Raw genomic sequence first — 14,214 nt, 5'->3', positions numbered from 1 at the left:
TTCAGATCTTAGGCGCACACCAACGCACCGCTTGTCAGGCCATGCTGTGGTGGCGTCCCACATAAAGTGGAGGAAGATCAGCAGGGATGTTAGCTCAGGGCCAGTGGTCCTCAGCAAAAATAGGAGGATTGGCATGGATGTTAGCTCAGGGCTGATCGTCCTCAAAAAAAAAAAAAATATATATATATATATATATATACACACACACAATATGAAAGATCATTTAACTATTTCTGTCTTGTTACATTTTTTGGTGTATCCTCTATTTCGTCTGACACAGATATGCCTACCCCTGCATCTTCAGGTTCCCCTTTGCGTGGATACCTTTTTCTGTCTTTTCATTCTTAGCCTTTGTGTGTCCTTAGGTCAAAAATGTGTCCCTTGTGGAGAGGATATAGTCGGAAATTTTTAAACTCTGTTCAGCCAATCACTATCTTTTAATTAGTGCATTTAATTCAGTAACGTACAAAGCAATTACAGACAGGGAAGAACTTCCATTGCCATTTTCTTAATTATTTTTGTCTTGTAGCCTCCTGTCCTTCCATTCCTCCCTCTCTGCCTTCTCTTGTGTTTCACTGTTTTTTTTTTTTTCATAGTGATGTGTTTTGATTCCCTCTTTGTTACCTTTTCAGTATATCCTTTAGCTCCTGCCCTTGTGGTTACCACTGCAATTAAATGCAATATCTGAAAATTATAACAATCTATTTTAAATGATAACCGCTAACTTCAAACACATATAAAAATTCTAATTCTTCACATCTCTGACTTCCACGCTTTATATTATTGATGACACAAATTATTTCTTGTTATGTTGTGGATCTATTGATCTCAATTTGCAATGACTTTATGCTTTTGTTTTTTAAATTCTCTACAATGTAAAGTGATTTACACTTACATTACAATATTACAGGGTTCCATATTTGTGTATATGTTTACCTGCACATGCAGATTTATACATTGAAATGGTTTTGTTTGCTGTTTGTCATAGCTTCTCTTCAACTTGAAGGACTCTCTTCAGTATCTGGTAGGTTGTATCAGGTGGAGGTGAATTCTCTCAGCCCTTGTTTATCTGGGAAGGTCTTAACTTCTCCTTTAGGGTGAAGAGCAGTTTTGTTGGATATACTATTCTTGATTGTCAAGATTTTTCTTTCAGCACTTTGAATATATCATCTCACTCTCTCTAGACTGCAAGGTTTCTCTTGATATGTCTGCTGATAATCTTAAATGCTTCACTTTCCCTCATTCTGTTTTTTGCGTCTCTGCCTCATTAGTTTGGAAAGTTCTTACTGTGAGAGTTTGCATTTGTTTTCAAATGTGCTTTTTAATTTTATTTTTCAAATGTATTTATGTATTTAGAAATTATCACCACGATATGTCAACATCCATAACCATGTATAGTGCAATTTTTTTTTGTGATGAGAACTTTTAAAATTTACTCTCTTAGCAATTATTAATTAATGTAGCCAACATATTATTAATGTAGTCAACATAATGTACATCATATCCACCAGACATATTTATTTTGTAACTGAAAGTTTGCACCTTTTGATCTTGTTCACCCATTTCACCTCCTCCCACCCCACTGCATCTGGCATTTCACTTGGTAACCACCAATCTGTTCTCTTTGTATGAATTCAGGGTTTGGGGAATTATTTTGTTTTGTTTTCTGGATTCCAAGAATAATTGAGACCATAGGGCATTTCTCTTTCTCTGTCTTATTTTACTCAGCATAATGCCCTAATGGTCCATCTTGCTGTCGCAAAGTCCTGGGTTCCTTTTTTTAATGGATGAGTATAACTCCATTGTGTCCATAAACCATATTTCTTTATCTGTTCATCCATTGATGGACATTAGGTTGTTTTGCTTATTGAAAATAATGCTTCAGTGAATATAGTTAGTGTTTTGGTTTCCAGTGGAATTGCTGGATCTTCTGGTAGTTATGTTTTTAATTTTTTTTGAGGAACTTTCATACAGTTCTCCAAAGAGGCTGCAAAATTCTCTTTCCCTCCAAGTGTTCACAAGGGTACTCTTTTCTCCACATCCTCACCAACACACATTATTTCTTGTGTTTTTGATTGTAGCCTATCCAAGAGGTGTGTGGAGATATGTCTTTGGCGTTTTGATCTGCATTTCCCTGACGATTACTGATGTCAAGTATCTTTCCACATACCTGTTGGCCATCAGTGTGTCTTCTTTGGAAAAATGTCTATTGAGATCCTCTGCCCATTTATTAATCAGAATTTTGTTTTGCTATTGAGTTGTCTTAGTTCCTTACGTATTTCAAATGTTAACTTCTTGTCAGACATGATTTGCAAATATTCTCTCCCATTTAATAGATTGTCTTTTTGTGTATTGATGGTTTTCTTTGCTGTACAGAACCTTTTGCATTTGATGTAGTCTCACTCATTTATATTTTCTTTTGTTGCCTTTGGTTTTGGTGTCACATGTAAAAAAATCATTGCCAAGACTGTTATCAATGAGCATACTGCTTATGTTTTCCCCTAGGAAGTTTTGTGGTTTCAGGTATATGTTCAAGTCCTAATCCATTTTGATTTGGTTTTTGTGTCTGTTGTCAGATAGTAGTCCAGTTTCATTCTTTTCCATGTGGCTTTCCAGTTTTCCCAACACCATTTATTTTAGAGCATCTCCTTTCCCCATCATATATTTTTGGCTCCTTTGTTGTAATTGACTGCTTATGTGTGTGGGCTTATTTCAGGCTCTCTACTGTGTTCTGCTGGTCTATCTGTTTGATTAAAAATGGTAACCAAACCCTACTCTTTTGATTACTATAGCTTTGTAATATAGTTTGAAAGCAGAGAGTGTGATGCCTCCAGATTTGTTCTTCTTTCTCTAGAGTGCCTTGGCTATGTGGATTCTTTCCTGGTTCCATACAAATTGTAGGAGTGTTTGTTGTATTTCTGTGAAGAACGCCATTGGAATTTTAACAGGGATTGAATTGTAACTGTAGATTACTTTGTATGCTATGGACGTTTAAACGATATTAATTTTTCCAATCCATGGAATGGAATATCAATCCATTTATTTGTGTCATCTTCAATTCTTTTTTTTTCATGAAGAACATTAGCCATGAGTTAACATCTGTGCCAATATTTCTCGAATTTATATGTGGGTAACTGCCACAGCATGGCTGACAAGTGGAGTATGTCCATACCTGGGATCTGAACCCATGAACCTGGGCTGCCCAAGTGGAGCATGCCAAACTTAAACACTATGCCATGGGGTCAGCAACCATCATCTTCATTTCTTTTATCAGTGTTTTATAGTTTTTAGTGTACAAATCTTTTGTTTCCTTGGTTGTTTTTCTTCCCAGGAGCTTCCTTCTTTATGACTCAGTTGTAAATGGGATTGTATTCCTAACCTCTCTTCCTGAAAGTCTGTTATTACTGTATAGAGAAGCAACAGATTTTAATATATTGATTTTGTATACTGAAACTTTACTGAATTTTTTTATTAGGTCTCCATTTTTCTTGGTGGAGATTTAGGGTTTTCAATACATATCATGTCATCTGTAAATTTGTTGTTAGTGCTGTCAAGTAGACTCTGACTCCTAAGGACCCTATGTACAGCAGAGTGGTTTCTATTTACATATGCAGATAGAGACATTTTATTCTCTTCCTTGCCAATTTCTTTGCTTTTTTCCTGCAACTAGAGATGATCATATGACTTTTAGGCTTCATTTTGTTAATGTGGTATATCATATTGGTTAATTGTGGATGTTGAGCCATCCTTGCATCCCTGGAATAAATCCCACTTGATCATGGGGTATGATCTTTTTAAAATGTTGTTGAATTTGCTTGCTAATAATTTGTTGAGGATATTTGTGTCTATGTTCATCAGGAATATTGGCCTGCAACTTCTCTTTTTTATGGTGTCCTTGCCTGATTTTGGCATTAGGGTAATGCTGGCCTCATACACTGAGTCTGGAAGTGTTCTCTCCTCTTGTACTTCTTGGAAGGATTTGAGAAGGATTGGTATTCTTCTTTGAATGTGTGGTAGAATTCACCAGTGAGGGCATTGTGTCCTGGACTTTTGTTTGTTAGGTGGTTTTTGATTTTTGATTCAGTCTCCTTACTTGTCATTGGTGTTCAGAATTTCTACGTCATCAGGTTTCTGTTGGTATCAACAAATATGTGGAGAATAGTCTTATAGTCCATCTAAGAGTCTAATGTGTCATGTAAGGCCAATGTTTTCTTCTTGATTTTCTATCTGGCTGATTTATTCATTGATGAAAGTGAGGTGTGAACGTCCCCTACTGTTATTGTTTTCCCGTCAGTTTCTTTCTTTAGGTCTCTTAACATTTGCTTTATAGTTTTAGGTTCTCTTATGGTTGATGCATAAATATTTAGAAACGTTAAATTATCTTCTTGGATTGACCTCTTTACGGTTATGTTATGACCTTCTTTCTCTCATGTTACATGCTTTTCCTTAAAGACTCTTTTTTATGACGGAACTGTAGGTATCCTGAGTGTCTTCTGGTTTCTACATTAATGGAGTATCTTTTGTGCATTCCTTCATTCTCAGTCTGTGTGTCCTCACATCTGAAGTGAGTCTCTTGTAGGCAGCATATAGATGGGTCTTGTTTTTTTTCATTCAGCCACTCTGTGTCTTTTGATTGCAGATTTTAGTCCATTTACATTTAAAATAATTATTGAATGGCATGTTTATTGCCATTTTGTTGTTTTTTGGCTGTTTTGTAATTCCCCTGTTCCTTTCTTCTTCTCTTTTTCTCTCCTCCTTTGTGATTTGATGACTTTCTGTAGTAGTATGTTTAGATTTCTTTGTCTTTCTGTTTTGTTTATCTACTATAGGTTTTTGCTCTGTGGTTTCCATGTGCCTTATAAAAATACTTGTATTTGTAATAGTATATTTTAAGTTCTTAACAACTTAAGTCGTACACTTGCTAAAGCCCTGCTTTTTTACTCCCCCTTCACATTTTATTATTTGACGTCACTATTTTCATCTTTTTATCTTGCGTTACCATTAATAAATTATTGTAGGTATAGTTATTTTTACTACTTTTGTCTTTTACCCTTCCTACTAGCTTTATAAGCAATTGCCCCACCACGTTTACAACATTAGATTATTCTGAATTTTACTATTTATTTATCTTTACCAGTGAGATTTACACCATCATGTATTCTTTTGTTACTAGTTAGCTTCCCTTATTTTCAGCTTAGAGAAGTCCCCTTAACATTTCCTGTAAGGTTGATTTAGTGATGTTGTCGTCTATAGCTTTTATTTTTCTGGAAAACTCTTTATCTCCTTTAATTCTGAGGTAAAACTTTGCTGGGTAAGACTATTCTTGGTTGGCAGTTTTTTTGTTTTGGGTTTTTTGTTTTTTTTTTTTTTGAATGTATCATGCTACTGCCTTCTGGCTTGTGAAATTTCTGCAGAAAAATCTGTTGATAGTTGTGGAGGTTTCCTTGCACATAACTGGTTGATTTTCTCTTGCTGCTTCTATGATTCTCTTCTTGTCTTTAAATTTAAGAATTTAATTTTAATGTGTCTCACTGTGGCTCTCTTTGGGTTCATGTTATTTGGGACTCTCTGGGCTTCCTGCACCTGGACACTGTTTCCTTCCTCAGGTTAGGGAAGTTTTCAGCCGTTAATTCCTCAGATAACCTGTTTTTTTTACTTGCTCTTCTCGTTCTGGAATCCCTTTAACATGAGAATTGATCTGCTTGCTATTGTTGCACTAGTCCCCTATGCAGTGTTTTCTCTTTTTCATTGTTCATCTCTTTGCTGCTCTTGGATCACTTCCTCTGCCTCATCTTCAACTTCACAGGCCCCTTTCTTCTGCTTCATCTAGTGTGCTCTTGCACCCCTCTAGTGTATTCTTCAGTTCAGTTATTGTGTTCCTTAGCTCTGTGACTTCCTTCTGGCACTTTCTTCTATTTCTGTCTCTTTATTGATATTCTTTGCTCATGCCTTGTTCTCCTGACCTCAGTGAGCATCTTTACAGCCATTACTTTGAACTCTTTATCAGGTACATCACTTACGTCTCTTTCATGAAAGTCTTTTTTTAACTTTTTATCCTGCTTTCCCAAGTGGAACCTGTCCCTTGTGTCTTCGTTTTCCTTCACTCACTGTGTTGGTTTCTGTGCATTTGATAAAACAGCCTTCACTCCCTTTCTTGAAGGAGTTTCTTTCTGTAAGAGATGAACCTGATTGTTCAACCCTGCCCTTGCTCTTAGTAGTCTCTCAAACTTTGTGATTGTACAAGCAGCCTTCTTTGTCCTTGGTGGGTCCAGGTGTAGTGGGGTTGGCTAAACTCTGTCACTGTCCCAGTGGGGGGATCTCAGTCTGCACCTAGATTCAGGGTGATCGGAAGTCAGACCCTGGCACAGCAGCTTTGATGTATTCAGATATACCTCTTTCAGGGGAAGACTGGGACGTGGGCATTTCTGCTGGCTCCTTCTGCACTGAGCTCAGGTGTGATATCTAGTTAAGAACTGTTGCTTTGTTTGCTGTCATCATGTTGACCAGTGAACACAAGGCCCTCTGGCCACCAGAGCCAGTCTGTCAAGGGTTGTGCTCAGGGCATAGCTAAGAATGTAAACTAAGAGGTCTGTTTCTCAGAAGGACAGGGTAATTTTCAGTCTGCTGTCTCTACGCCCAGCCCTGCAGGTTGTAGCCAATGAAGGATGTTTCTCCATTTGTTATGGTCCCTTGGGACCTGTGAGCATAAGCTCTGCTGGCCACCAGAGCCTGAGATCAAGGGGTGTCCCCTGGGCAGCAAGCACAACAGCGGGGACCCGGGGTGTCTGCACAGGCTCCTTTCCAGAGGTTTCCAGTGGTCTGGAGCAAGGCTGAGGGAGCGCCCCCTCTCTCTGAAGTCTCTGGAGTGTAGTTCAGTTGGCCTCTAGGTGTGGGTTAAATTTGAAACCTGTCCCTCAGGCCAAAGCTTTAAGTTAAGCAAATATGCCTCTTCTGCAGAAAGACTGAGCGTGTTTTAGTTGGCTGCCTCTGCTCTGGGCTCTAGGGGGTAGCCAGGTCAATCCAGAAGAACTGTTTAAGAACTCTTTTATTATCCATTATAGCCTTGGGGGTCTGTGGATACAGGCCCTGTTGGCTTTCAGTGCTGGATTTTTGAGGCACTCATTGCTCGTGTTCTGGTCCTAGAGGTTGGGACGTCTGACATGGGATTCACACCCTTTGCTCCTCAGGGAGAAGCTCAGGGTTTGAGTTCCACCCAATTGTGGTTTGCCATGCCAGGGGTGGGTTTGTGGTGAGACTGTGTCTCAGCCTCTCCTACCTGTTTTGATGTGGTTTTTTCCTCATTTGACCCATGTGTTGGAGACACTCAGGTAGTTCCTGGGTTTCCTTCAGAGAGAATTGTTCCATACGTAGCTGTAGATTTAGTGTGTCTGTGGGAGGAGGGGAGTTCAGGACCCTCCTAGGCCACCACTTTCACTGGAATCTAGGCTCTCTTTTATCTGAGTCATTTTGTCTGCCATGCCAAGACTGCTGTTATGTCCCTCTGGTTAATTTTTCAATTCAGTTGTTGTATTCTCCAGTCCTGGTTTCTGTTGGGTTTGTCCTTATAGTTTCTATCACTTTGTGGACATTCTCTGTTGTTCATGCCTTTTTTTCATGATTTTCTCAAGTTGTCTGTCTGTGCTCTCTCTTAGATCATCGACCATCTCTATGAGGGTTATTTGAATTTTTCTGGTAATTCCTATGTATCTGTTTCTTTAGGATTTCTTTCTGGAGATTTGTAATGATGCTTTGAGTGGGCCACGCCTTCCTGTTGCCTTGTATGTCTTATGTTCCCTTTGGATATTGGCTTGGAAACATCTGCCGCCTATATTGGTCCTTGTGGTCACGTTTTGTAGAGGCATGATATTCTCCAGTCAGCCTGGCCAGAGATTCTGGAGACCTCTCCAGCCTTCTTTGGGAATTTACTGTCTCGTAATTTGTGTTCGTCGTCCCCTAATTGGAGAGGATTGTCAGGATCCACTCAGGGGCTCCCCCGCTGTCCCTCTGTCCTACTGTGGCCCAGCTTGTGCTGTGATAAACCACGGTCCTGGGCTCCACCTGGTGTCCATCTGTGGTACTACAACTCTGGCCCTCATTGCCTTTGCTGCAGCAGCCCCCCATGTGGTGTTCCACCCCCGTCAGGGCTTGAGTGAGGCAAGTCAGAAAGCAGTCCCTTGGCAGCCCTTCAGAGAGTAAGAACCTTGCATATACTTTCCACTCCCTTCCCTCCACTGGCATAGTCAGCTGTTGAGGATGTCCTGTCATCCTACTGCACCCTGTCAGCAGGAGGGCCTGAATCTGGTTAGTGAGCGCCCTGGTCTGGATCTGGGCTTCCTGAAGTTGGCTTTGCACTCTCCTGGGATGGAGCAACCTTTAAATGGTTTCCATATTTCTTACACAAGTAGTTTTCCGTGTATTGTTGCTAAATTCCTGCTTCTGTGGGAAAGGAAGGTCTGGAGCTCCCTGTTTTGCCATCTACTGGTGTCACCGCCATTTTAGCCTTTTTCAAGTGTGCAGTCCAGCAGCATTAAGACATTTGCAAAGTACTACGACCATCACCACCATCCATCTGCAGAGCTTTTTATCTTCCCAAAGTGGAAGTCCAAGCCTATTACATGGTAATTCTCCATTTCTCCATATCCTCGTCCTGGCAACCACCATTCTGCGTTACACATCTCTGAATTTGTCTATTCAAGACACTTCATCTCAGTGGAGTCACACATAGGTTGTCCTTTACTTATTAGCTTATTTCACTGAGAACAGCATCTTCAGAGTTCACCCATGTTGTGGCACATGTCAGAATTTCATTCTTTTGTAGGGCTCAACTATCTTCCATTGTATGTATGCCTGCCACGTTTGTTCCTCCATTTACCTGTCAGTGGACAAGTGGGTCTCTTGTACCTCTTGGCTGTTGAGATTAATGCTGCGGTGAACATAAGTGTACAGATACCACTTTGAGATACTGATTTTATTTTCTTTGGATGTGTATCCAGTAGTGGATTGCTGGAATGTAGGTCTTCTTTGGGAAAATGTCTGTTTACTTCTTCCGCCCATTTTTAATCAGATTCTTTGTTTTATGTTGTTGTTCTGTTTGAGTTTTATGAGTATTTTTCCCTATGTTTTCGATAGTAACCCCTCATCAGATATGTGATTTCCAAGTCCTTTCATCTGTTCTGTAGTTTCCCTTTTCACTTTGTTGAGTGTTTCCGTTGCTGTGAGGAAGCTTTTTTAGTGTGACGTAGTTCCACCTGTGTATATGTGGTTTTGTTCCCTCTGCTTTTGGTGTCATATCCAAGGAATCGTTGCCAAGACCAATTTGTCAAGAGGCTTTCCCCCAGGTTTTCCTGTAGGAGTTTTACAGTTTTAGACAATAGATTAAAATATTAATCCATTTTGAGTTTATTTTTGTGCGTGGTGTAAGACATGGGCCCAAGTTCATTCTTTAGCATGGATATCCAGTTTTCCCAACACTCCGTGTTAGAGAGACTGTGCTTTCCCCACTGTGTCTAGTTGGCTCGCTTGGAGAAGATCAGTTGACTGTATTGAGTAGGTTTGTTCCTGGACTCTCCATTCTATTCTGTGAATTCTAGTCTGCTCTATTGTGGTCTGTGTGTCTGTCTTTATGCCAGTCCCATATGGTGTGGACAACTCTAGTTTTGCTGTATGTTTTGGAAGCAGGACTTATGATGCCTCCAGCGTTGTTGCTGTTTCTGAAGATCGCTTTGGCTATTCAGGGTCTCTTGTGGTTCCATTTGAATTTTAGGATTTGTTTTTTCTCTTTCTGTAAAAATGCCATGGGATTTTGGAAAGGGATAGCATTAAATCTGTAGGTCGCCTTGGGTGGTGTGGACATTTTAATACCATAAATTCTGCAGTCACGTAACTCGGGAAATCTTTCTGTTTATTTGTGTTTCTTTAATTGCTGTCATCAGTGCTTTTTAGTTTTCAGTGTGCAGTGATCCCTTCGTATAAGGTATTACAAATGGGGAAGTAAGTCCATCTTGTGAGTCCTTTGAGGATTACTTCAACATGGCTGCAGAAATTACATGAGGAGAGGCATATGAAATTAATATACTCATGGGTCCTAGAGGAGGGAGGCATGGTATGGCATGCCATTCAGGGGGCCACATGGGAGTGGTGCCCATGGAGTGGGCTGACCCAGCAGGTGGGGAGCTGAAAGAGCCTGTGGACCTGTGGGCAAGTACAGCAATTGGGGTCAGGTTGGAACACGTGAGCCAAAGTTGTGAAGGGATTTCACTGGTGTATGTGAAGGTTCCTAGATCATAGTCAGTGGAGGGCAAAAAGTCAGTCAGGGACAGCCTCATCAGCCTGGTGTGCCTGGTCTCTTCTGCAGGGCACCCTAGCCTGTCTGCAGGGAGGTTGAGGCACCAGGAAAATAGGAAGTTTTAAACACTTACTAGACAGCTGTTTCTCAGTAGTGTTTCTTCCAATGCTATTGTAAATAGGTTTGCTTTCTTAATTTCCATTTTGGATAGTTCATTGTTAGTGTATAGGAACATTTGATTTTTTATATGTTGATGTGGTACCCTGCTAATTTGCTGAATTTGTTTGTTAGAGCAGTTTATTTTGTGCAGTCTTAGAGTTTTCTACATGTAAGAGGATGTCTTCCACAAACAGAAACAATTTTACTTCTTCCTTTACAATGTGCATACTCTTGTTTTTATTTGTTTTGTCCAACTGCTCTGATGAGGACTTAAGGTGCTGTGTTGAATAGGAGTGGTGAGAGCGAGTGCCCTTGTCAAGACAGGGATCCTATGTGAAAGATTCAACCTTTCACCATTGAGTATGAAGTCAACCGTGGGCTTATGATATATGGACTTTATTATGATGAGGTATGTTCCTTCTACACCTAATTTGTTGCATATTCCATCATTAAAGGATGTTGAATTTTGTCAAATGTTTTTTCTGCATCTATTGAGATGATCATGATTTTCACCCTACATCCTGACAATATGGTGCATCACCTGTATTGATTTGAATATGTTGAAACATCTTTGCTTCCCAGGGATAAATCCCACCTGATCATGGTGTATGATAAATTTCACATGCTGTTAAATTTGGTTTGCTGAGTTTTGTTGTGGGTTTTTGCATCTGCGATCATGACAGACATAAGCCTGTAATTTTCTTTTCTCAAACTGTCTTTGTCTGGCTTTTCTATGAGGATAATGCTTTCCTCATAAAATTGGATTGGAAGTCTGCATTTCCCTAAGAATCAAAATGTTCTATATTTTGAAGAATTTGAGAGTGCTTGGCATTAAATCTTCTTTAATGTTTGGTAGAATCCTCCAGTGAAGCCATCTGCTCATGGGATTGTCGTTGTTGGGAGGATTTTGTTACTGCTTCAGTGTCCTTAGTCATTACTGGTTGTTCAGATTTTCTGTTTCTTCATGATTTGGTGTTGGTGAATTGTACTTTTTCAGCAATTTATCCATCTCCTCTAGCCTATCCAATTTGTTAGCATAGAAATATTTACAGTCTTCCCTTATGTTCCTTTGTGTTTATGTGGTATGAGGTGTAAAGTCTCTTCTTTCTCTTCTGGTTTTATTTATTTGAGACTTTTCTCTTTGTCTCTCTCTCTTTCTAAAAAAGTTAAGTCTAGCTACAAGTTTCTCCATTCTCTTTATCTTTCAAAAACACAGCTCTTAGTTTCTTTCCTCTTTGTATTGTTTTCCTAGTCTCTATTTCATTTATCTATGCTCTGATGTTTATCATATCCTCCTTCTAACTTTGGTTTTAGATTTTCTTCTTTTTCTAATTCCTTGAGGATTCTAATTAGATTGTTATTTTGAGGTCTTTCTTCTTTCTTAATGTAGGTATTTATCACTGAAAATTTCCCTCTTACAACTGCTTTTGCTGCATCCTATCAGTTCGGTATGTTGTGTTTCCATTTTTTGTTTCTTTCACTGTACGTTTTGAGTTCCCTTTTGATTTCTTCTTTGACTTATTCATTTTTCTAGTGGATGTCATTTAATTTGCAGATATTTGTGAGTTTTCCAGTTGTCTTCCTCTTACTCATTTCTATTTTCACACCATTGTGGTCGGAAAAAGCACAAGTGGTTTCAATCTTCTTAATTTTGTTAAGACTTGTTTTGTGGTCCCAACATGTGAGAGTATCTGGGTGCATTTGAAAATGCATATTGTTCTCTTGGGAATGGAATGTTCTGTATATGTCTGTTAGTTCCATCTGGACTACAGTGTTGTTCAAGTTTTCTTATTGATTTTCTGGTTGGTTGATCTATTCATTTTATTTCTTTCAGTTTTATTGAGATATAACTGACGTATAGCACTGTAATTTTAAAATGTATAACATAATGACTTACGTATATTGTGAAATGATTACCACAGTAAGTTTAATTAACATTGGTCATGTCAAAATGTTTTTAATTCCTCGTGATGAGAACTTTTAGGATTTACCCTCTCAGCAACTTTCATAAACACCATACAGCAGTGTTAACTATAGTCAGCATGCTGTACATCATATACCCAGTACTTCCTTATCTTATGACTACAAGCCCATGTCCCACTTCTGGTAAAAACAAATCTGATCGCTTTTCTATGAGTTTGTTTTGTTTGTTTTCTACTTTTAGATTCCACATATAACTGAGATCTTACAGTACTTTTCCTTGTCCATCTGACTTACTTCACCTAGCATAACACCCTCAAGGTCCATCCATTTTATCACAAATGGCAGGATTTCCTTCTTCATATGGCTGAATGCCCTTCTATTGAAAATATATATTTTTTTATTTTCATTTATATTATATATATATATATTTTATACATATAAGCCATGCATCCATGGACACTTGCGTTGTTTCCATAATCTCCTGGCTATTGTAAATTAGCCTGCAATGATCCTGGGGGTGAGGAGATCTTTTTGACATAGTGGCTTCATATCCTTCAGATATATGCCCACGAGTAGAATTGCTGGATCATGTGGTTGTTTTATTTTTAATTTTTTGAGGAACATCCATACTGTTTTCCAGCTGGCTATACCACTTTACAATCTCACAAAAAGTGCACAAGGCTTTCCTTTCCTACACATCCCGCCAGCGTCTGTTATATTTTTGATGATGGCTGTTCTACCAGGAGTGAGTGAGGTGACACCTCACTGTGGTTTTGCTTTGCATTGCCCTAATGATTAGTGATGTTGAGCACCTTTTCAGGTACCTATTGGCCACTAGAATATCTTGTTTAAAAATGTCTATTTAGATTCTCTTCCCATGTTTTATTTGTTTTTTTGCTATTAAGTTGTATGAGTTCTTTATTTTGAATATTAACCCTTTATCAGATATACGATTTACTCTCCTTCCCTAGGTTCCTTTTCATTTTGTTGATTGTCGCTTTTACTGTGTAGAAGCTTTTCAGTTTGACATAGTCCAACTTGTTAATTTTTTATGTTATTGCTTGTGCTGTAGGTTCAGAACACTCATTGCCGAGACTAATGACAATAAGCTTATCCTACATTTTCTTCTAGAGTTTTAGGATTTCCATAAAAAGGGTTACATTTAAGTCTTTAATCTCTTTGAGTTAATTTTTGTGAGTGATGTGAGGTTGAGGCCTAGTTATTTTATTTTGTGTGTGAATATCCAATTTTCCCAGCATCAGTTATCAAAGAGACTGTCTTTTCTCCATTGACTATCCTTGGCTTCCTTGTCAAATATTCGTAGACTCTGTAGGAACAGGTTTATTTCTGGGCTCTTGATTCCTCTCCATTTGTCTATGTGTTGGTTTTTATGCCAATACTGTACTGCTTTGATTACTATAGCTTTATAGTATAGTTTGAAATCAGGATGTAGGATTCCCCCTGCTTTGTTGTTCTTTCTCAGGATTGGTTAGGCTATTCAGGGTCTTTTGTTGCTTCATACAAATTTTAGGATTGTTTTTTCTAATTCTGTAACATGTACCACTGGAATCTTGATAGAGATTGCATTGAATCTATAGATAGCTTTGGATAGTTATGGACAATTTAACAATATTAATTCTTTTGATCCATGAATGTGGGATATCTTTTCATTATTTGTCTCTTCAACTTCTTTCACCAATGCCTAGTACTTTTCACTGTAGGGACCTTTCATCTCCTTGGTTATATTTGTACCTAAGTATCTTATTGTTTTTGATGCTATTATAAACTGGATAATTTTTGCTATTTCTCTTTCAGACAATTCATTGTTAGTGTATAGAAATGCTACT

This window comes from Ceratotherium simum, chromosome Y (assembly GCF_057802395.1).
Source record: "Ceratotherium simum simum isolate JZ-2026a chromosome Y, ASM5780239v1, whole genome shotgun sequence".
Taxonomy (NCBI): domain Eukaryota; kingdom Metazoa; phylum Chordata; class Mammalia; order Perissodactyla; family Rhinocerotidae; genus Ceratotherium; species Ceratotherium simum.
This window is presented reverse-complemented; position numbering follows the sequence as displayed.